This window comes from Aptenodytes forsteri, unplaced genomic scaffold (assembly GCF_000699145.1).
Source record: "Aptenodytes forsteri isolate BGI_AS27 unplaced genomic scaffold, ASM69914v1 Scaffold96, whole genome shotgun sequence".
Lineage (NCBI taxonomy): Eukaryota > Metazoa > Chordata > Aves > Sphenisciformes > Spheniscidae > Aptenodytes > Aptenodytes forsteri.
The window spans coordinates 5,478,452-5,502,757 of NW_008795029.1; the positions used below are offsets into that span (position 1 = coordinate 5,478,452).

General features: G+C 38.7%; 1 protein-coding gene across 1 annotated transcript in view; it reads left to right on the forward strand.

Moving 5' to 3' along the window:
• Positions 1–13,514: 13,514 nt before the first annotated feature.
• The window catches only part of UXS1 (UDP-glucuronate decarboxylase 1), a 46,918-nt gene continuing 36,126 nt past the window's right edge, over positions 13,515–24,306 (forward strand). Inside the window, exons 1-3 of the mRNA XM_019471233.1 lie at positions 13,515–13,539; positions 17,056–17,116; positions 22,047–22,129. The gene's annotated coding sequence lies outside the window, so the exon portion shown is untranslated. The remainder of the gene's footprint in view (positions 13,540–17,055; positions 17,117–22,046; positions 22,130–24,306) is intronic.

Sequence of the window (24,306 nt, forward strand, 5' to 3'; positions counted from 1 at the left end):
TAGTCACAGTGCTGACCATTGGAGCATGCTGTGAGTCTGCTGAAAACAATCTTAGCAGTCAACAAACTTAAAATAAAATACTGAAAATAATTGATTTGAGTCATGACCCCTCAATTGATTGCCACCCTAATTTGAGTCACGTTACCTTGGGTGGCTGCTCAGTTTCTGGGGTTTGGCATGCATGCTGGTGTATCATCACTATTTTGGGAGTGTGGAATATTCTCTGCCTCTCTGAGTTTCTTGAAAAATGTCCCACAGTTCTGCTAGCCATGTCTGGGAAACAAAGGGAAGGTCAAGGGCTAAATTAAAGACGACAGTGCCCCCCCCGCCCCTTTTTTAAAAGCATATGAAAAATCAGGGCTGCTGTCTAGATTGGGGAAAGCATGATTTGTGTAAAACTGCATATGATATATTCCAGTTGTTGAGATAATAGTTCTGCTGCTTTCTCTTTCATTCACTTGAAATAGGGAGATGTGTGGCCCTAACAGCAGCACGTACAGGTCTGTTGGCTTAGAAGATTTCTGTTGGTTTCTTTAACCTGCCGTGTTGCTTTAAAGCAAAGGGAGAAAATGCTTTTCTCAACGAATTCTGTGCATTTGAATTGTGTAGATCAGATTTATCTAGAGATAGATGTCATTTCATATTTTTTTTTTCATCATCTGCTGCTGTTTAAGGAAAGATACTTAGAGTTTTCAGTTCTCTATTATTAAGTGAAAAGGGGACACAGGAATGTTAGCAATTTAGATTGCTTAGCTTTCACATTGCCAAAATAATTTTGACCCAATTCAGAATGTAATTATTACATAGTACTCCAGTTAGGTATAGGTCAAAGTCTTTCTGTCTTCCTTGGCAATTCAAACCTTTTGTAGGCAGTCAGCATATTTGCAAACCACTTTGTTGTTTCAAGCCAGTAAATTCAAAGCTAGAAATTCTGTGATGTCCAGGCACACTCAAGTATATGTGGTGATGAAAATCGAAGATCCTGTTTGGGACTTCATAACTCTGATGAGTTATATGCATTCTGTTTTTTTGTTGTAAATACTGGATTTTTTTTCTTTTTGTAGTAACTAACAATTGAAGTGCATTACCTTACTTGTGGCAAAATACAAAGGATAGACAAAAATGGTTGAGTAGTGGTAAAGAATGATATGCTAAAGATATGAGATAGGAAGGAGTAGAAACACTGAACAGAGAACTGGAAAAAAGACTTAACAGAAGAGTTGGAAAGAATTTGCCGTCTGGGAAACGAAGAACAGAATTCAGTCATAAAGTGATGATGCTAACTGAAATGGTTAGAATAAGTATTCATGGTTAGCTACCCATCCAGTATGAAGCTCCATTAACTCTTGTAAAGAAAGAAAATTTGCATAATGTTGTCTCTCACAGCTGTAGGAGTGTATCAGTTTGCCAAAGTTTAAGTATTTGTTCTTAAGGTACAAAAATGTTGTCCTGGTGACTGTGCCTTTGTTTTGCTAGGTGATGACTGGTTGGGGGATTGACATAGAGTGGTGGTGGTATCTAAGTTGAAGAGAGAGCATCTTCCCCTTCAGAAAACCCTGTACCTGGTGTCTAGGGTACTTCCCACGTGGGAAAAGCTACAGTTCCTATCTGCTGTCTTTGATTTGGGGGAGAAACTTTACTGTTGAACAAGATGTCAGTTCAGGAAATACAACAGGAAGAACTACTTACTGTACAGAAATCTATGTAGACATAGCAGAGGAGTAGGTTTTTTATTTTTTTAATATTCAAATTATTGTACATTCCCCAAAGGCATAATCATAAACTTCACCCAGGAAGGTGACATTCTGTAATACAAAGTTATGATTAGTAATTGTATGTTGTTATCTCCACTAATATTGCAACATACTCTCATCAGTATAATAATTTTCTAAAGCAAATTAACAAACTACTGGAATTACAGATAGGTACAATTGAGGGTTTTTTAATTATTATGGAATCTAGACTATAAAATGCAGTTTGAAATGCATTGGCCAAATCATAGAATGGTTTGGGTTGGAAGGAACCTTTAAAGATCATCTAGTCCAGCCCCCCTGCAGGGACATCTTCAACTAGATCAGGTTGCTCAAAGCCTCATCCAACCTGACTGTGAACACTTCCGCGGATGAGGCATCCACAGCTTCCCTGGGCAACCTGTTCCAGTGCCTCACCACTCTCATAGTAAAGAATTGCTTCCTTGTATCTAATTTAGACCTACTCTCTTTCAGGTAAACACAGTTGCCCCTTGTCCTGTCACTACAGGCCCTGGTAAAAAGTTTCTCTTCATCATTCTTATAAGCCCCCTTATAAGTACTGAAAGGCTGCAATAAGGTCTCTGCGGAGCCTTCTCTTCTTTAGGCTGAACAACCCCAACTCTCTCAGTCTTTCTTCATAGGAGAGGTGTTCCAGCCCTCTGATGATCTTTCTGGCCCTCCTCTGGACCTGCTCCAACAGGTCCATGTCTTTCTTATGCTGAGGGCTCCAGAGCTGGACGCAGTCCTCCAGGTGGAGTCTCACCAGAGCGGAGTAGAGGGGCAGAATCCCCTCCCTTGACCTGCTGGCCACACTTCTTTTGATGCAGCCCAGGGTACGGTTGGCCTTCTGGGCTGCGAGCGCACATTGCTGGCTCATGTCCAGCTTTTCACCCACCAGTACCCCCAAGTCCTTCTCGGCAGGGCTGCTCTCAATCCCTTCATCCCCCAGCCTGTATTGATAGCGGGGGCTGCCCCGACCCAGGTGCAGGACCTTGCACTTGGCCTTGTTGAACTTGATGAAGTTCATATTTGCCCACTCCTTAAGCCTGTCAAGGTCCCTCTGGATGGCATCCCTTCCCTCAGTGGCACTACTCAGCTCGGTATCGTCTGCAAACTTGCTGAGGGTGTGCTTAATCCCACTGTCTGTTTCATTAATAAAGTTACTGAACACTACCGGTCACAATACAGACCCCCGAGGGACACCACTTGTTACTGGTCTCCCTTTGGACACTAAGCCATTGATCGCAACTCTTTTGGATGTGGCCACTCAGACAATTCCTTATCCATTGAGTAGTCCATCCATCAAACCCATATCTCTGATTTAGCAACAAGGATGTTGCATGGGAAATAAGTTTCCTAAAGGAAATAATAGTTTTCTTTACATTATTACCTATCTAATTGAGATCTGCAGAAGAATTAAATTAAGACTTTAATGCATCTGTAATTATAAGCATTTTATGAGCTCCCTTTACCTACTTTTCCTTTTTGTCAAGTTTTCCTCTGGAGACAAAAAGTTTACTTCTACCAGGAAACTGAAGCTGCTGAGTGACTACGGAGAGTCAGATTTAAGGAAGAAAATCCTCTTTTGAATGACATTGCATCTCTCTGAAATAGAAAGTTTGGCTGAAGCAATTTACTCTGGACATTCAGAGCTTATAATTTTATTCTAGAAATTCAGATTACGACTGTATATCAGTTCATATTGTTCCTGCATGCTGTTTCTGTTGGTAGTGAGATCCATTTGAAATGAACATCATCTTGTACTCCTCTTGTTCTGAGGAGCAGAGGTTGTAAGGAGAGCGATACAGGGAAAAATTCCTGTCTTTTCAGCTAAATCTACTTAGACGAAAATTTGTGCAAAAGTTTCTTTAACTGAGCGTCTTGAAAATGCAAACAACAAAGCCATTTGGAATGAAAAAGGGTTTTAAAAGAGATTGCATCCATTTTTGGTACAGTTGGATCTCTATGGGCATCATGGTCTCGCTTTTTAAAACATCTGTTTTAAAATGTATGTGATGCTGAAACTAATATTGACACTAATAATTTCAGATTATGAGTGTTTATTACCATCGGTGCCTTGTGACAGTCTATGACTTGATTTTAATGTCATTTAAAGAGACCCAGAGAAGAGGGATCATCCTGGGGTAAAGTTACAGGCTTCCTTTGAGATTCTGTTTTTTCCCCCCTTCAGATTGTGATAGTGTTATTTTTCTGGTTCCCCAGCCTATTCTGGATGAGTTAATTAAGGCATGCAAGGTTCTCAGAGTAGTAATCTGTGTTTTATAGAAACCTATGCAGTAAATAGTATTGCAGATGACTGGCTCAAAAGACATTCAGGTGAAAACATACATCCTGCTCCTATATTCTGAGGATCTAGAAGAATAACTCTTGCCTGCTATGAAGTGCAGCTGGTCAGAGCTAAAAGTGACTGTGATAGATAGGGAAGCGTCCATTTAATAGTGGATGCTCAACAGCAAATTGCTTGGGATTTCTGTTGTACTTTTTCAGCTGTGATCGACGATTTTATGTTTGAGGGTTTTTTTACTTCATGCAGGCAGGGTTGGCTTGTATCCGAAGGATAGTTCTTGGAATATTCCTTTGCTGAAAGTAGCCCAGTCATCATACTGCTCTGCATCCGGCATAATTTCAGAAAGGGTATTCTCTAGGAAAACTAAACAAATCTTTAAATTTCCAGGAATATAAATATATTCAGTAGAAAGAAAACCATTCTTTACTCGTCTGTGACAGATTGGCTTTTCTTTAGGGTAGTTCTGAGAAGTCTTGGAAGTCTACAACAATTTTACCATAAGGCTGTGCTTGCCAAATAGTTACAGCTTTATCTGTCAGAGGCTGGAGGGGGAAAAAAACAAACAACAAACCAAACAAAAAAGAGGATTGGGGTTTTTTGAAAACCATGAGTGATTAACGTGTAGTTGGCAAAATGTAAATACCTCTTTAATAACAATACTGTGATTAAGGCTTTAAGAAACAAGTCTCCTCTTTTCTAAAAGTGCAGCTCTATCACTTCATCCAAGGCATGTCATTCTTCTTTGGAAGCTGTCACTTTAAAGTGTAATGTCTGTGGGAGTGATTAATGCCTCGATGTATTTTTAATCTTCATGGTATTTGTAATTAAATGCTAAATTGCAAAAACACTACAATAAAAATGGTTGTTCTCATTACTTTATGGAAGGGATGCAGAGGGGAAAAAACATCCCAGAACATAGAGAGTCAAAATAGGACTACATCTTTCTCCTACAGGCCATTAAACCAGGCTTTTGTGTGTCTCAGAACAATCCAGATATTCTGATCTCTTCCCTAATGGCAACTTATTATTACCTTAGTCATTGGAGGAGGTTTACAAATAGTCTTTGAGAGAATAAGCAGAACCTCTATTTCTTCTCTCTTGTAGGTGAGCATCTTAATTGTTTGGTTAAAAGTCATGCTTCTGTCTGTCTAGTCCCATTAATCAGGAATTCTTCCCTTGCACAGAGTTTCAGTAGATGGCAGGAAGACTCTCTGTCCATGAATGCTCTCTAGTTGGATGAATAGGCAGTTCTTCATAGAGTCTGTACTGTGTGTGGCTGTGGGGGGTGAGGGTGTTAAATCTCCAAGGTTTGAGAATTGGCATAGGACTATTATCCTGGATGAATACCTCTTGGCTTGAAAGATTTGGCTTTAGAGTTGGAATTTTTTAATTTTTTTTTTTTTTTAAGACTGGCTTTTACAGTGAGGTGCTCAGTTATGTTAGCGTTTGCTCAAGTTGGGTCCATTAGGAGTCTGATGCTTTTGAAAACTGGATTTATGTGTAGTGCCGGATTCGTGACCTTGCTGGTATGGAAGCTTTTTTAACCGTCCACATGTCTGCAGCTTTTGGTGCCTGAGCTTGGTGGGCCTGTCAAGGCGTTTTATGGTGCCTGTGAGGGTTTTTGTCTTGGATTTAGGCTTGTAATTCTGCATCATTCTGCTTGTGAATTTGGGCCCATTTGCCTTAATATGTTTCTGTCATTCTTGCCTGAATGTCAGACTGGCCTTTGCATAACCTTTAGGGCAAGGAAGTGACAAGTCAAGGAAATCCTCTGTAAGCCATAGTCATACTGCTGGTTCTGCAGCTGTGTAAGCCCGTTATATAAACAATTGTGATGTGCATTTAGAAAAAAACCAACAAAACCTTAATTCCACTGTAGTGCGAAACCTTACCTCTGATCCCTCCAACCTTGATGTAAGCTGTAGGTGAACATGCAGTAGCTGAAGAGATCCTCCTTAGAATTGTGCATTCAGAATCCTTTGTGAGGGTGATATGTTCAGGAGAGTTTCTGCAGCACCTCTGCCTGTGAGAGAGGCTTCAGGGTTCTTCAGATCCCTCCATATGGTATTTCCTATGTGGTCCATTTTGCAGTTTCATTCTTTTTTGCAGTGGTACAAAAAATGGAAGGTCACTTACTCCTGCGGAACTGGGATATCAAGCATAGTGTTTCTGGAAGTACACGAATGCGTTTCTGAACTCCCCTTCCCTGCTGTGGACACTGAGCACACACAATTAACGCGTTTTCTTTAGGAAGCCAGTTTCTTGTATGCAATGTAGCTGCACTGTCTTTGCAGCAAAACTGGCAGGGTGATATTTGTGGTGCAGCTGGCGACTCATTTTTTCATCAGTTCCTGCTTCACCAACTAAGCCCAGATGTTTCCTGCCACTGCGTAAACAATACGTTATGTTATTTGTACAGGTTTCTGTAGCCCAGAAAAATAACTGATTGTAAGTATAGCTGAGTAATGTGTAACTTGAGAATTCTGTACCTGTAGTTGCCAGATGGTCATCATTCACTGAAAAAAAAAAAAGGGGGAGTTTTTCCATTAATGTTATCACAAAAAATTCTAAAATCCTAGCCAGAGGGTAAATAACTTGAATTCAACTTAGTGCTCAACACTGTATCCCTTTTCCCACAGAGCATTTACTTTATCTAATTAACATAAAATCCACAGTGTTTTTTAAATTCAGTTGGATTTTACTGATCATCTGTTCTAATATAAAGCTTCCTTATCTTTTCTCTAGAAGACGACAGAGGTTTTATTATACCACCACAGATATCACAGTGCCCTTCTCCAGTTTGTTTGATATTCTGTCATGGATTCATTTGAGTTACTCTTTGAATTATTCAGCAGCACTCTAGTTAAAAACAGTTCAGTAGCTTTGCCATCCCCTAAAGGGTGGAACAGCAACTGCCTTACTGCGTCCTCACTCGTGTCCTCCCCGCTCCTCTTTCCTGGGTATGTTTCCTTTCTTCTCTTGCCTGGAAGGTGCCTGTGACTGTAGCAGTGTGTTTTGTTTTCTTGTTTCTGTAACACCTCATTGTCTGCTTGAGATCATCGTCTGCTTGAGATCAATAAGTAATAATCATGAAAATGTATGTGCAAAGCCTGAATCTAGGCAAAATACTTCATTAGCTGCTACTTGAGACCTGAAGCGAAGCTTACAAAACTGAGGAAGCCTCGGAAGCTTTCTATATGTATGTTAATGGCGCATATAGGCGGCTACTCCTTCTTAAGACCCAGTGTAATTTGGATCCTTAGGCTAAGCCTTGTCTCTTAAAGAGCAATTGCAAAATGATTATCTGGCGACATTCTGGGTCTGTTTCCTGTGTTGCTTATTGTTGCAGAGTCCCTTACATAACTGTTCTGTATTAACCTTGTTTGTCTTGATGATCCGAAGTTGTCAACTCTGTCGTGTAGCCTGGCTTCTCATTATGGCTTCTCATTTTTTCACTTTAAACTACATTCTGTGTCTTAGTTAAAAGGAAAATCAGTGTTCTGATAGTCTTTGTGTAATCACTTAAACCCTGAACAGTTTCAGAAGATTTTTTTGCTAGTAGAAAATAAATTGGGCAGATGAATCTTTTTGTGAACGCAGAGAAACAGCTGATGTATAAAATAGCACAGCAAACATGCTACGGTTTGTCTTCCTTAAAACTTCTTTCCATACAAAGAGTGTAACAAATGACCTTTGTTTGCTTAGCGAGGCATTTGGTTACATTGCTTAGGTACCTTTTGTGTCTGCATCACAATATATACATATTTAGAGAGAATTCACATGCGCACATGTACCTGCTACCTTTAATGTCAAGCTGTTGTGGCACCTCTTTGGAGTGGTTCAGCTAGCGCCTGTAGTGGCCAGTCTTTTTACTCTTGTCAGTCTGTGGTTTCCAGTCCATGTGGTTTAGGTCTACAGGACCCCTCTCTTCCTCTTGCCATTTTTTCAATATCCCTAATAAACAAGTCCAGAGCTCTGGTTCGTTTAATCTGTGTTTTATCTGTTTTAATAAAAACGTTTATTAAATGTTTAATCGTTTAATAAACACCACAGTCAAAGTATAGTTCAGAGAAATCTTGTACATTTTGTTTATGTAATACAGTGGGGGGATAATGATCAGATAAGTGTATCTGTTCATTTACTGGTCAGATAATTCCAGGTGTGCACTGGAATAGTCTAGTCCTTTTTTATCGAATTACTGTATTTTCCTACTTTTTTAATAGTGTTATGGAATTTCATCAGAACTCCTCCCATACTCTTAAACTGTGTTCTAGTCACTTGGTGTGTGGTTGTGTATATATATATATATATATATCATGTATGTAACTTATTTAGATAATTTGTGATTAACGTACTTGTTTTAAATTCCTTCTGATGATGACCTCATGTACTGTCATATGACACTGTAATGTTCTCTCTTCTTATTTTCCAGCTGTATGGGGAAACTTTGTGAATATGAGGTAAGGTATATAATTTTTGTATTGAATATCCTTATCTGAAACAAAATTAACTTACCTTTTCCATCAACATGTATCACTGTATATCAAGTAGGGAGAAAATAGAACAGCAGCTCACACTGTTGTTTGCATGGTTGCTAAGCAGCTGATACCATTTTTTAAATACAAGGTGTTCAGTCTCAAAAAGGGTTGTATGTCTGCTGCAAATCTTGCCCAGGATCTTACTCTCACTTCAGCATCTGCCTTTCTTTACACAAATTCATCTTCTGATTTTGGAGGTGTTTTCAGGCAAGTTGATTGGCATAGCTGGGCACATAGGCTTGGATTCTGCTTTTCCTCAGCACAGATCTGACCATATCTCAGTGACAATATAGGTTTAAACACTGAAGAACAGCAGATCCTCCACTGCTTGCCATAATTATGTTTCTGTACCTAGAATTAGAAATGTGGTTTTGAGGGGTTTTCCTCCTCCACAATTAATTGGAAGAGAATCTGATGGTTTAACTGCTGAAAAACAAAAAAATCCTGCACTGCCTCCCAGAATTTTTGCCCTTAGAAATAGGAAGGAATAGCATACACATGCAAAACAGGCAGATTTTCACAGCATTTCTGCTTGCATGCGAGTGTTTGTCCTCTGGGGAAATTCACCAGCAAGACACAACTGAAAAAGAAGGTGAAGAGAATATGGGGACAGTCTGTTCCCTACAACAAAGTGTTTGTGCATAGAGGACAAAATATTTCACCATGTTGTTTTGCTAGTAAAGGGTTTTGGTACTCTGTTGCCGTGCTTAGCAGCACAGAGTAAAGAATGTTTGAGGCAAAGCGAGAAAATTAATGAATTTTCTGTGGGCTCTGATTCACCCAGGACAGCTTACCCTGGGATCTGTTCCTGTCCCAAGCTGTCCACTTTACTTCTCTTGGAGTTTCCCACCCTTCCTACAAAGTGTTCAGCTGTTAGGCAAACAGTTGCTGAGCTGCTGCGGCTTGCAGATGGAAATATTTAGATTACCATGTTATCGTGACCAGCAAACTATGGCAGCTTAGCAGCTGTTACATGAGCAGCTGAGCGTTTCCAAAGGAAGGACAAAAACCTCAGAGAGGCGTTTGAGGGCAGGTGGGTGTGGGATCCAGTGTGTTCATTCCCTGATAAGCTGTCCTTATAAATTCTACCATTAGCTGCATCTGACTTCTTATTTGAGGTGTCCATTGTAGAGCTATCGAGGGGGAAAACTTTATTTCTGAAGGTCCGATGTTGGTCCTCAGCCAATAAGATTGTCTTTGTTAGGAGGAAGAGCTCATTAAAAACTCAACTTCAGAGTGCCAGTCCTTAAGTTCCAGGATTTGTGAATAAACAATAGTAGGAACCATTTTTGAGGGAACCTTTTTATATTCTAAGATGTTTTCCAAATTTTCCTAGCTCATGTAGCAGAGAGGAAAGGCTATGTATTCCACAGATTGTTCGCATAGCTTTTTGTAGATTTCTGTTCTTTGGGAAAACATTTGAAAAATTCAAAAGAATTACTTAATATTGCTTCCTTGTAGTAAATTCATACTATGTTAACTGGAGGGTTTTTATTTGCCACTATTACAATAAATTACAATTTGTTTTGAAAAGATGGTTCAGGGTCTGTGTGTCTTAGTCTAGGAATTTACTGTACTCTTTACTGATAGGACAAAATGAATCTGGTCAATATGATTTTTGCCTCAGTAATAGACTGAACTGACTTTTTAGTCAGAGAGTTTTACAGAGGGATATGAAGGGAATCATTGCTCTAACTTCTAACAGCGTGGCATATGCACATCTACTTAACAAAGGATCTTCTGTTTCCCCTAGGTGTAATGACTTCAGGTCCCAAGTAAAGGAGCTCTGTTTTATTTGAAAGAACTCCATTTTATGTTGGATACCCATGAATCCTCTAGTATGCAAAAACTTACTACTGTAAGATAAATAATTCCCCTTTCAGAAGGTTTAATTGAAAAAAAAAAATTATGCAAACTTCAGGAAAATTGCATAGACTAGATGAAAGAGGTAAAATTTAAAAATACATATTCTACACTTGTAGAAGTTTACTCAAAGAATGAACACAACTAATTGAGATACTTTACACAATTAGATGCTAAATAAGACCACAGAGATTTATGCAAGACACCAGCTTCTTAGACAGTACTCTGTTTTCACTAGTTACCTTGACATCCTTCAGTGCTTGGCTTCATTTCAAACAAGTAACATTTATGTGCTAACTCAATATTGCCCATCAGATGGTCACTTAAGACAAGTTTTGGTATAGGGTTTTTTTCCTTGTTTTTGTAAAAGTTCAAAGGCAAAGCTAGACATGTTTGCCCTTCTCTCTTTTTGATTGAAATTACAGTTACAGTTGTGGCATTAAGGGAAGTGTTTTGTTAGCATACTTGTAGCATACAGTAAACAGAGACCCTCAAAAAGACATCTTAAGCATTTTCATAGTAATGCTACACTCAAAAACATTTCTGCTGACCCTACCTTAGTGCAGTGGTTAGACACTTTTCTACAGTGAAGTTAATTTTCTCTGTAAAATGAATGTCGTCTTTATTGTTACTACTCTTTCCGGGGGGCTTGGTTCAGTTTCTGCCAAACTTGGTGACAAGACTAGCTGATTTCAATGGGAGTTGGGCCATCTGCTTTCATTTTCTCTGAGTATGTCTTTAAAATAATACTAACTTGGGATGCTTTGAAGATACTGTTTTAACAGGAAAAGCATGATGCAGGTGCAATGGAGCAACTATTGCTTAGGTATGGATTATGTTTTTTCTTTTCTTGCCAACAGGTCTCTTCAAGAAAATGGGGATCAGAAGGTGGAAAGTAAAATAGAGGAGGTTAGTTTGCTAACAGTTGTAGTCTGTTTTGTTTTGAGGACTCCATTTCACTCATTTTGTATTGAAAGGGTGTATTTAGTTCTATCTCATTACTCTCCATTCCACTAAAACCATTCAAAGCATTGGATTTGTGTCTACATGAGTTTTTGAACTGTTCTTCACTATAGTGGAGTTTCTAACATAGATCTATGACTCATCTTTTTACTTTTTTTTTCCTCTAAACCCTTCTTGAAAGTAATAGCTCTACTGTGTCATTCACTTCAGAGGCTGTGGTAGAGTCCTCCTGAGAACTGTTTTTTGTTACTGAATGAAGGATATACACGAATTCTTTCCTCTGTCACCCTTACAAAATATTAAGTCTATATAAGTTTCATTAGAAATGTGAAACCTCCAAAAAATGCTTTGCTTTGTTCTTAACTAATGAACAAAGGTAGCGGTGTTTGTGGTTGGGGATGGTGTGCAGTACCAATGCTTTAAGCACAAGTCCTGGCAATTTCTGGAGTAGACGTGGGTATTGAACACACTGGTGGTTCTGATCTTCTGCACCAATACCTCTGATTTTCCATTTCAACCTCAGTTTGTTGTGAATTATTAAGAATGTGTGCAACAGATCTTTCTCCAGATGCTTTTAGACTTCCAGTCTAATAACAATAAAATAAAGAATTTAATAGATACAAAAGTCTTTGAGGTCAATACCCCCTACCCCTTGTGTGGGGGTGTGTGACAGTACTAATGTAGTCTGGTCTGCCTAGTGTCTTGTATTCCAACAGGTTTATATAGCAGTCGTTCCTCTGGAAACAGCGAGAAGCCCACTGAAATTGCTTAAAATCAATGGAAAGATTGTGTTCTTAGTTTGTCTTTTGCATTCCTCTCTCTCTTCCCCCCCCCCCCCCTTTTTTTTTTTTTTTTTTTAAATTCTGGTAAACATTGCAACAAGCATTCTGAAAATCCCAGTTGTTTAAGAATGGTCAAATGCTTGAAATTCAATGGGTAGATCAGAGTTACTGTAAGGTCTGAGAAGTTGAGCATTTCTGGATCTTGTTTTTAAAGCTTTAGTTATATAGTACCTTGAACCATCAGAATAAGTATAACTGTTTAAAGAACTACTTGCTGCTCTACAGAGCTAGATATTTAATGAATATAAATGACAATACTGTAGTTCCTCTTAACGCGAATATACAGCTTATTTCAGTTCATGAAGTTCCTGAATTGTCTAGCTCTAACCAGCAATATTTATAGACAACAAATTAATGGTAGTTGATGTGTTGCTATATAATACCATTTCAAGTGATAACCCTCTGATAGCTTTCAACTTATGTATGGTCCTAGATGGTAAATTTTGTGACAAGGTTTTAGTAAACTTAAAAACAAGAGTTCAGGGACTTGCTGAAATTTGGCAGGACTGTTAGAAATTTGGATCCTGTGATGAAGAACCTGAAACTGATGCCGACTTAAGTGATTCTCTCTTTCAAAGCAGTGAAAATGCAAACAGATCTTGTGGGGGAAAATATTTTTTTAAACAAATTTCCTTTTAATATTTTTTAAAAGCCCAGATATACCCTCGAATCCTGATGTAAAATGTATCTTAGATTTTTAAACATGATGTTTCTTCAAATTCACATACCATGTTCTGAGAGAATTATAGCCTTTGCACTGGAGCTAATGCCTCTGTGTCTGTGTACTCTTACGTATGTGTATCTGTTGTCCATTTAAATAGTTGAGGTTTTACTGACCGTGCTATTGTGCTGTTGCTCAGTATAGATTGCCTTTGACAACCTCAGACAAGTCACTTGTGACTTCACTTTGCCAAATAAGCACATCCAATATTATGATTCCTATCAACAAGGCTATGGTACTCATATGGTATTGAGGTGTTTTGTTTTCAGTGGTGAGCTACGGGATTTCACACTGTACAAGGTGACTTGATTTTTAGTGAAAAAGGTTCTAGGATTTTTTGACATAAAGGATGCTTTAAAATGCAAGTTTCTTTGAAGTGTCTTCAGTGAAGCTCTTCATAGGAGACTCTCTGCCATGATTTTTGCTCTAAAGTAACTTCCTATATGCATGTTTTGTGATGTGAATCTTGTTCTGTTCTTCAAAGATTAAATATTATTCCTTTATTTTAGGCTGTTGCACCTCTAAGGGAGAAAATCAAAGATTTAGAAAAAAGGTAGGTCTTTTTTGCTAAATTTGGGAAGCAGTTAAAAAGCACAGATTCCGTTTTGTACCAGTCAACTCTGTAGTTGTAGGCTTGAGATACGTTTTGCATATACGCTCAGTACCTGTGGATTTTTATCATATCTAAGTGAGGATGGGGCCTTGAATGCTGAAAGACATTAATGCTTAAGGTATTCAGGTTGATTAATCCCACTAAAGTAAACTGGGAGTGCTGGGTTTTTGTAAAGTTCAAATCCCATGGAGGAATTTGCTGGTTTGAGTCCAGCTGGTGAACGGATTGCCATGGTTTAGTAAGTCCAACCCAGGCGTGTGCTAAAACATACTGGTTTCAACTTCAAGAGACTGTTTTTCAGTTTTACCTCACATTTCCCACACTTGTGATCAGTTACCATGGTTCAGCTAATGTACGGTGATTTGCTTGTGATTCTTCATCTGTGCATGTGCTTTGGATGAGCCCAGATCACTCGCTTCTCTCAGGATTTGTAAGGGAATGTGATATCTTGGATCAAACTGGAGATGCGATTGAGGAAGAGCAGGCAAGCTTTTGGATGAGCTGCAGATATTAAATATGTGCTGTAGTTCCACAAGCACCTTAAATTGACATAGTTGTTAAAAAAAACCCAAACAACTAAGCCTGATCCATTTCCCCCTGGCTGCTTGTGTCCACCCTGCAACATTTTTTCCTCACTTTTATGCCAGCAGAACCACTTGAGAGCTGATAGTAAGCTGGATGGGGAAACCAGGCATTTCAGCCTCTCTTTGCAAATAACTCGCTCTCTCCCCAGCCTGGTTGCCTTTCTGCCAGATCACTTCTCCCATCTGAGTGCCCTCATGGGCAGATGCTTTTCATCACAAAATAAGCTCTGGAATACAGGTGGGAGTTGTCAGCTCTGACAAGGACACTGCTGCTTTTGACAGTGATACAGTTTCACAGGTGGCACTGTTATGTCCCAAGCAAACAGCTAGCCGAGAATGCTGCATTACAAAGGGCCAAGTCTGGACTTACCCAAGCGGTACCAGTAAGCCTGGATGGTTAGGTATGGCATACTGGTGGCTGTGTGCTGTTCCTCTGGAGAGGGGGGCAGAATCCCATTGCTCTTGGCCAGAGGTATGCTCGGTACCCACAGTGTTTTGAGTTTCGTCTTGCCAGTGAGCAGTTGCCCCTCCTCCTCCCACCCCTCCTGTGCTGTAAAAAAAAAAGTTGTCAGTTCTGGTTTTTTACAATTGATTTGAAAGATTCAGTGACCTGCCACATGCAATTATTTCAGTGAGAATACTGATCTGATTGCTCATCTCTTATATAAGCGTGAACTTCATGGATCAAACTAGGCGATGTATTGGCAACATGAAACAAATTGCAGACTGAGTCACCTGTAGTAGTTGCATGTGATACTGCCATAACTATTGTAATGGTCAAATTATAAAGATTTTATGTTCAGATGAAAATTTTGAAGTCCTGCCTCTGTTCAATTGACTTACTTAATCTTTTTTGAATTTTATATCTATGTAAAGAGATAGTAAATAACTACTCACTGTCAGATGCCTGAAGGCTGATCCTGCTTGCAAAGCTTACTCTCTAGTGTCAATGGCTTTTTTTACCTCATAAGCTGATAAAACCTGAAAGCAAACCATCATCATGCTTTTGGGAAGCAGGAAAGACAAGAATTCCTTAATGCTGGTCTCATGACAAGAGATTGTTTAACTGAAGCTAAAGTTGTAAAGTTTTTATTAATAATTTGCACAGCAAAAGCATTGCCGTGTAGTGATCAAAGCAAGCATTAGGTCAAGACAAACTCAACGTTGTTGCCAAAAGATGAACATTCAGCTGGATCAGTTCCAGACTCCTGCTCACTGCCTCTATGCTAGTACTGGTGTAATGGAAGGAGCAAAAATGGTTAGGAGGTCCCTTTGGCAGCAGTATTACTCCATGCTGGATTAATGTGACCTTAAAATAGTGGTCTTAAAAATGAAGGAGACTGGCTTTTACCGTGCCTCAAGTTATTATCAAGTTATTTTTTTAAACTCCATAAGCCTCTTGTTATTGGTGGATTTGCCTTTCTGTCACAGGAAGGCTGTGTTTTACATGTCTGCATTAGACTTACGCACTGCTGTTTCTCGTTGCTTCTCCACTTAAATCAAAGAAATAGGGTTACTGTTAGTGACCCGCGTGATGATATAAGGCAAGTGTGGGTAGCTGCTTATTTCAGTCTTCCAGTATGGGTAACATTGGAAGATTCCACTGCCATGTTTCCCCTATCCAGAAAACTAAAAATAGCTTTCACTCTGGGATGAAAAGTTGACACAAGTACAGAAGCATCTGTGCGCTGCTTCTGAAGAATTGCTGTTGAGCCAGTACTGCAGGTTAGAAGCAGAGGAGGTGCTTCAAGATCAGAGGTGTAGGGTCAGTTCTGTCAGAGTCTATTTGTGAGTAGATGAAAATGTAATCTCAGCGTGAAGTCTTGGCATATATACCTCCTGTGTGCTACATCCAATTGCATCTCTAGCATACTGGAGGAGAAGAGTAACCATAGTTTGATTTCTGTCCAGTGTCACACTGATACTTAGTTAAGAAAAACCTGAGCTATTAAAATATTGCCAAGACTACAATGCTAGTTACTGAAATAAATAAAATAAAATTCACACCTTCTTTCACACCTTTCTTTGGAGGAGTTTGTTGCTGTATGCAGAATGCATGCCAGTGGGGGGAGAAAGAAGTGATATAATTCCATGTCCATGAAATCATCTAAGGTTCTGAGCATCGATTTTGAGCTTGAGAGAGCACCTAAGATTTGTATGTCAGATAATTTTATTTTAGGATGTTTTAGTTTTGATTAAGTTCCAGTAAAGAAGAAGGTGCAAAAAAATTAAAGTGAAAGTAACTTGAAGACCATCAAAACAATGGCAGTCTAGCTATTTCTGAGAAGAAAATGAGGATTAACTTTCGTACTGATTTACTCTGGTAAAAATTGTTGAAGTATCTTAAAAAGTTTCTTTGACATTCTGATTGAAAACTTTACATGGATTACTGTGAAACTTTAAGGAGAATTAAAACTTTCTTGTAAACTTTGCATTGAAATTTTAAGGAGAAATGTTTGAAGTCAATGTGGTAAGTCAAAATTCTTTTCCAGAACTTTTAAGGTTGTTTGCTTTTTAAAACTTAATTAAAAAAAAAGTCCAATCCCTGCTTGTGTTTTATTGTCTTGTGATGTCACGCCTGGCACCCGTTCTGCTCTCAAAAGATAGAAGTGATTCATTCTAGAAAATCAGTTAAGCAGAAACTTTAAGAGCACTTTTTGCAGATCAGTTTTGATATTTTTCACAGTGCTTTTACAAAGCATAGGCGTTTTCTGATGTTGGCCCAGATCCCCCTTTATTAAAAAAGGACTAAACATACCCATAGCAGAACTTTAAGAATGGGAGGTTGTCAGAGTAGTTTTTCATATTTCAAAGACAGATATGTGAAAGAAACTTACATAGCTTTTCTTCTTTGTTTTGAAATACTCTGTAGTTTCACCCAGAAATACCCACCAGTGAAATTTTTATCAGAAAAGGATCGTAAAAGAATCCTGGTAAGTTGGTATTTACTTGGGTTGTTTTTGGGAAATAAAAAAACCCCAAAGTTGTGGAATGTAATCAGTCTTGTAGGATTAATTAAAGACATGAGCAGGAATAAAGTAAATTACTTGTATGTCATATGTGCTGCACAGGGTTTAGAGTAGTACTTTGCTTACTCTGTGTTGATGTTCTCAAACTCGGCGTATGGATAATACACTTGGGCTCTGGTTTGGAGGTTTGACTTCCCAATTAAGCTGCTGTTCTCTGCTTGTAACATCTCGGGACTGCATTGCCAAAGGATCTTTCATCTTGTGCTCCCAGATGGCTTGAACTTGCAGAGACTGGAAAACTCTTTAGGCACATCTTGACAGAAAGCTTGTGTGACTGAATTGGCCAAAATCTAGTCATAAGGCTAGAAAAGTAGCTGCTCTGCAGCACTGTTAAGAAGGACCAGTTAATTAGACTGAGGGAATGTTCATCTTTCTGTTATCTTCTATGTTGTTTCTGATACTCTGAAGCATCACAGGTGTTTTAGGGTGGAAGAGGAAGGCGGGTTAAGTCAGGACAAATAGTTGTCCAATGCATTCTTAAACTGAGCAAGTTGTTCTTGAACATCAGCTTTCCAGTTTTGTCTACAAACACTTCTGAAGTTAGCTGTGTCCTAATTTTTGTCTTATTTCTGTCTGTCCTGGGGAAAAAAAAGTCCCCGCATTTTGAAGAGGCAGAGAAAGAACAGCTACTGTTATGTGTAAATATAGAAGTATGAATTTCTGCCTCTGTAGTAGAGAGCAGTGTCTGGGACAAATCCCTGCTAAAGTGCCTAACTTATCTGATGTTCTCCTTTGCTTTGACTCTTCAAAATTTTGAAGAAAAACACTGAAAAGATGCAATTAAAAACAAATTTTGTTTTTACTGCTTTATTAGACAATAGTCTTCCCTGCTACTGCAAAACTTCATAAAGAATAAGTGTCACCAAATCAGTTTAGTTCTTCAGTGTTACTCTGTCATTTTTATGACAGTCTGAAGGAGATAGATCTGTAGGTTCCCTGTTCCCTTGTTGAATGTGGAAGGTGCACTGAGGAAAACACGAGAGGCACTTAATTCTGAAAATTCCTAAATTGTGTGCTCATGTGTCCAAGTGTAATAAAGTTACCTTAATGTCATGTTTTTTGTGTAAGCAAGAAGGTACTTTAAATAAAAGTATTGGTGCAAGCTGTTAATAGGCTATGGAGGTCTTAATACTAACTTTTAAACTTTGCCTCTTAAAGATACTGGATATTTTGATGAAGTCTGTTGCTTCAGTAATGATGGCAAGTAGTTGGAATAGGAGTGTTTTCTGGTGACGTGGAGGTGAATAGCTTTTTGGTGTCCATGTATTTTGTAGAGTTTAAATTACTAAAGAGAAAGATGGCCAAAAGGATCAGTGAGTTGTTCAGTCATTTCTTCTCTGTCGTGGTTGGGGATAGTTCAGTGGGAAGTCAGATGGGCTTTCACAAGCCTCCTGCCCACGTGGGCCGTTTCGTTCTGTTAGAAGGTCGCTGTCATAATCCTACAGGAAAAATGTTCTTTTGAGTAGCTGAACTCAGCTTATTGAGAACTCATGTAGGCCTTGCGTGACACTTGGAAGCTTCTCAGGAGTAAACACGAGAATCGGCAAGCCAAGTGAACTTTGGTAGATGATTTGCTTCATATTTTGTTGATACTGCGTCTTTTCCTGGAATTCATTCTAAATTCTGATTTTTCTCTGAATGCAGTCTCCACAGTGCTGACCTGATCAGACAACAGTTCTAGCAGTTATTTTTTTATTATACTGCATCTATTTGGAGATGATTGCTAGCAGGGGTGGTATTTCAGCTGAGACTAGATACTCTGGCACTTTCATTCAGAAGAGCTCAAGTCTTTGTCCTGTTGTGCATGATTTATTTACTGGCTCAGTTCCCTGAAGTGACTAGGCCACAGGCTTTCATATGCAAGAGAGGGAATTCTGTTAATATTATGGATGGTAGTGTTGACATTGGTTCAGTCTGTTGTGTGGGTTTTTTCTGAATTGAATGTGGTAGACCAATTAAAGCACAAAATAAATTAAAAAAAAAATTTCCGTATGGGACACTAGATGTTTTGAATCTGACTGCAGACAGCAGAAATGAACCTGTCTAGCAAATACACAAACTTGAGTGCCTCTAGTGGAGGAAATTATCAGTAATAGTTGTGCCTTTTAGGAGATGCTGAAGGTACCAAGCATATTGGCACTACTAAGTCATTAAATATTTTTATTAATGAAGTCTTATTAAAGAATGCCTATTTAAGCCCCAGGTGCTGGTACTTCCATTGTGATATGGAAATGATTCACATACAGTATATGATTTTGTAGATTAATATGTCATTGTGATTTGCAGGAAGTCTTATTTAGAAATGAAGTATATTGACCTTGCTTTTATGGGTGATTACAGGAAGGTTATGCAGAGAGCTTCAGTGATAAATAATCTTACCTTTTTTAATGTAGCCTCAAGTAATGATAAAAAAATTAATTTATACAGTTGTTTACTTTTCCAGGGGAAATTCAGCTCCTTTTCCAAGTAGTTCTTTATCTAATACCTATGGAAGTGATATCTTAATAAAGCTAACAGAGACTTATCATAAAAACTACATACAGATTTAAAGTAAAACTGGAAACTTCTTTCCAGACAAAGTTGGTTTGTGCTTCTTTTTTTTTCTTTTTTGCTTGCATATAGCATAGAAGAGTGCTGTAAGCAGTGCTTGGTTTGGTTTATGTTTTTTTTCCAAAAGGGAGATGGGGAAGAAGATCTTCTTTTACTGCACCAAAGACACATTGCAAGCATTGAGTTTGTCTTCTCTGGAATCCTGGAAATAGAAGTAGCAGCAGGGGATTTCCTTGGGCCTCAGTTGAATGAATAGGTTCAGGTCATCTACAGAAAACTTTTGTCCTGGTGATCACAAAGAGGCAAAACCCTTGGAACATTCAGCAAGGCTGTGGCTCGTTTCCAAGTCAGGATAAGCTTATGGCAGTAGGTTTTCCATGCATATTATTTTTCCCTTGGTAAGTGGTGACACCTGGCAGAGGGTTGTTTTCCCTCAGTTGCTGCCCTTCTTCTTTTCTTGTTCACACCATTCTGCCAGAAACCTGTTCTTCCCTCCTGTCTGTTCCGGGATAGTGGGAACCCTGAGATTATTTCTTTCTTTTTTTTCAAAGAGGGCTTCTCCTAAATCCTCTTTCTCCTTCAGGTTTGTCAAGGAACTGAATCATATATGGAATCTGCTACAAGGAAGCTCTGATAAACCCAAAAGAATACTAGATAAACCAACTAAATTATTCTTTTATTAACTGGTACTTCCAATGTCTTTGACACACTGATGGCGTTGAATTTTTAAGAAGAAAAACAAGTGTGAGAATACAAGAAGTGGACATTCAAGTTTTTACAGAAGAGAACAGATGTAGTTACATTTGTTTCCTTTTCAGTTTTTGATAGCTTTCCGTTTCCCTTTGTGTCTTTCCTGTTTTTTTTTTTTAAAGAAAATTTCTGCTAATCTGGCTTTTTTCAACAGTGGATGGGGAGGGAGTGGGCAGGATAAATGTTTAGGCTTTGACTAGCCCAAAGGGAAAGAACTTCAGGCATCTACATCCTTCTCCATGAAGCACTTTGTCATTGTAGCACATCATCCATTCATTAGATTCCTGCTTGACAATTTCACCATGTCCTTTTGTTGTTTGGTTAGTTGTCACTGCAGCTGAAGAATGGAGATCAACAGCCAGCTGAATCACTTGCAGAATGTGAATTTGATCATGCAGTCATATAATATAGCTGATGCCACATGGGGCTTTTACAAGTCCATTCTTTGAGAGTGGTGATCTGTCGTGTCTTTGTGTGTTCTTGAAAACAGCTTCTGAAGTGCACAGAAAATAATTGCTTCCATAGATATATCTGGATGTGTCACACAACTTGCAGTTCTACTACTTACTGTGTTAACTGCTTCAATACTGAGTTAGTGATTTGTTTGTTTGTTTACTGTTAAAGACTGAGGTACAGAAAGGGAAAAATAAAGGACTTTCTTGCTTCTACATCTGCAATGGAACAAGAGTACAAGTTTTAAAATATTTTATTTCTGCCTATTTCTTTGCAGTAAAACAACATAAAGTTCTAAGGCAAATGCTGGATGTCGGAGCTAGTGGTATGAGAGGCTGAAAACAGAACGATAGGATGTGGGCTATGGATGCATTAAAACACAAAAGGAATAATTTTGGTTTTAGCGGATATTTCAAATGAGAGATCTTCAAAGACTTGCTTTCATCTAAGAATATGCTTGCTTCCTTCCTTCTATGAAGGGTGAAAGAATTTGTAGTACTTACTTGGAATACCTAACATATCTTCCATTTAAACCAGACAAAAGCTGGATTTGACATTTCTGGTATTAGAAATCTTCCACAAAAATAACCTGGCATTCTGTCGTCTGCGATTCCCATTTCTCAGAAAAGAGAGAATTCTCCTCTTACCTTTTTGGGTCTTTTTAGGCTTTGCTGTCGCATAAAAGGGCACAATCCAATTTGAAGGAAAAAAGGAAAAAAAATCTGATCTGGAAAAGAGATTTTGTTGGTGCGAATGGTTAGCTGAACTTCTAGCCTGACAGTGATGAAACGTGTCAAGCATCTCTCTTGAAATTTTAAATGCTGTAAATATTGGATAAAAAAATTTAAGCGTGGAAATGGAGTTGTTTCCCCTGGGGTAAGCAAAGACCTGAAAGCTACTGTTCTTCTGTCTTCATGTTTGTAGACTTTGTCTGGTGTTTCTGTAAAAAGAAAAAGAAATTTATACCAACTGTCCTAACGCAGATAACTGGAGGAGCAGGGTTTGTGGGTTCTCATCTTACTGACAAACTAATGATGGATGGCCATGAGGTTACAGTTGTGGACAACTTCTTTACGGGCAGGAAAAGAAATGTGGAGCACTGGATTGGTCATGAGAACTTCGAACTGATAAATCACGATGTCGTTGAGCCCCTGTACATTGAAGGTGAGTAGTCTTTGCTTTGGTATCTGCACTTTGTTGTGCTTTACCCTTATAAGTATGTATGTCTAAAGAAATTAAATTTGGGCACTGACTTCTGGTTTGGTCTATCTAATACCTGTATGCTTTGTTTATTATTAGCCTAATTTCTGTGACCAGTGTGGAATGAGAGGTTCAGAGCACTTTTGTCTTTGAAATCAGTTCTTCCTTTCTGAGTGGACAGGAGGAAGGAAATCTTAAAAACTTCTTATTGTGACTGATTTTGTGAGAAGAGAAGATGGCAGTGGGTCAGTCTATCTGTCCCATCTATGGTCTCACATCCCTGTGTGCCTGCGCAGGCTTACGACGCACACAGAGTCTGTGGTCTAGATGCGTCATGAACTGGGAAGTTTAATTCAGGGCTGCAGTTACACTAGACGGCACGCGTGTGTATGGTCAGTTGAGAGGAGAATAAACTCTTTCAGAGGGCAAGTCAGCTCACTTTCCTTAATTGCCTTATGTGTCTTCTGTGGAAAATGTTGCTCCTACTTTAGGTACAAGCATTCCACAGCCCGTAGAATAGGAAAGTGGCAGCACTGAATTTCCCAAATTAAAAAAAAAAAAAACAACAACCAAAAAAACCCCCTAAACAAAGACAGAAACAACAAACCATTCTGCTTCAAAGAAGTGGAAGTAACTCAATATCTAAACTGTCATAAACGTCAAACTATTACGCCAAATTGTAAGACAGCATTAACATAGCCGTATTTGAGAGGTATATGCATTTATAGACTTCTTTGGGAGTATATAAGTATATAGTGAATCAATGAAAACGTTACTCAAATTACACCGCAGTTCTGGCGGGTTTGCTCCATCCCTTTAAAACTTTGTAGCAATGTAGTTGTTTCTTTTTTTAAAACAAAAAAATGGATCTGAAGTTGTATTTTTTTATTCTTGCTGAATTCTAATGGATGGAATTTCACAGGGAAAATTTCGAGCAATTGCATCTCTTGTATTATTGCTTGTGATGAATTCCTGACAACACTACTGAAACAGTCCTGCAACACATGCTGCTTCTCTGCTCTGACAATGCACTGGTTCAGTTACTGCCTGTTATTTTACTTCAAACTTCTGCTTCCACTGACAGGATAATGGGACTAGAATCTTATTAATTGACTCTAGGTGCTGGTAGCTTATACCTCAGCCAGTTCAGTTTGTCAGCTTTCCTAATCTTTCCCCTGTGTTATCTGCTTTCTGACTGTTTACGCTTGAGACCTTCGCAGAGAATTATCATTGTTGCTAATACTGTTGCCCAGTTACTAGGCACTAATGAATGGGAATTCTGAGATCCTTCAGCTACCTCTCCCACGTTCTATGTAATTAAGTCACCAATTCCCCATGTTGTACTGACAACAAATTATAACATGTTATTCAGTGGGCAGTTTATTGAATGTCTTCTCATCCTCCAGCAGCATAAATTAAAGCTGGCGTGGCTAACTGTTAAAATAAAATTAACTTTGATATACTGGTATAGGAACATGATAAAATTTCATTTCAGTGCAGAGTTTATATTCCAACATAGGAAAGGGGGGAAAAAAAAGGTGAGGCAATGAGGGATAGTTATTGTAACAGATTAACAAGTTGGTGTATGGATCAATACTTCTTTTCTTAGTCCCAGTTTCTCCTTTTTACTTGTAAATAGAAATTGGAATGACTGTGAAGTCATGACAAAAGAAGGTTCGTATCTAAAGAATTCCTGTTTATTTGCTGTCCTCTTTAAACAAGGTCATATAAGGATGTTTGACACTTAAATTCCAGAGAGAGTAATCAGTACTTTATTTCTGAAGAAGACCTCATTTCTGATCTAGAAAGAACAATGTTTGCACTTTTGATACGGAAAGTGGATTTAGTCTCAAGATGTATAGCTTTCACTAAATCTCTTGATGCATTTTTTGTGTGTGTGTGTGTGTATGCGTAGGCATCACTGTGAAGTTAAAATCTGCCTTGTCTGAGTCATTATAGAATCATAGAATCATTGAGGTTGGAAAAGACCTCTAAGATCATCGAGTCCAACCGTCAACCCAACACCACCATGCCCACTAAACCATGTCCCTAAGCGCCTCATCTACACGTCTTTTAAACACCTCCAGGGATGGGGACTCAACCACTTCCCTGGGCAGCCTGGTCCAATGTTTCACCACTCT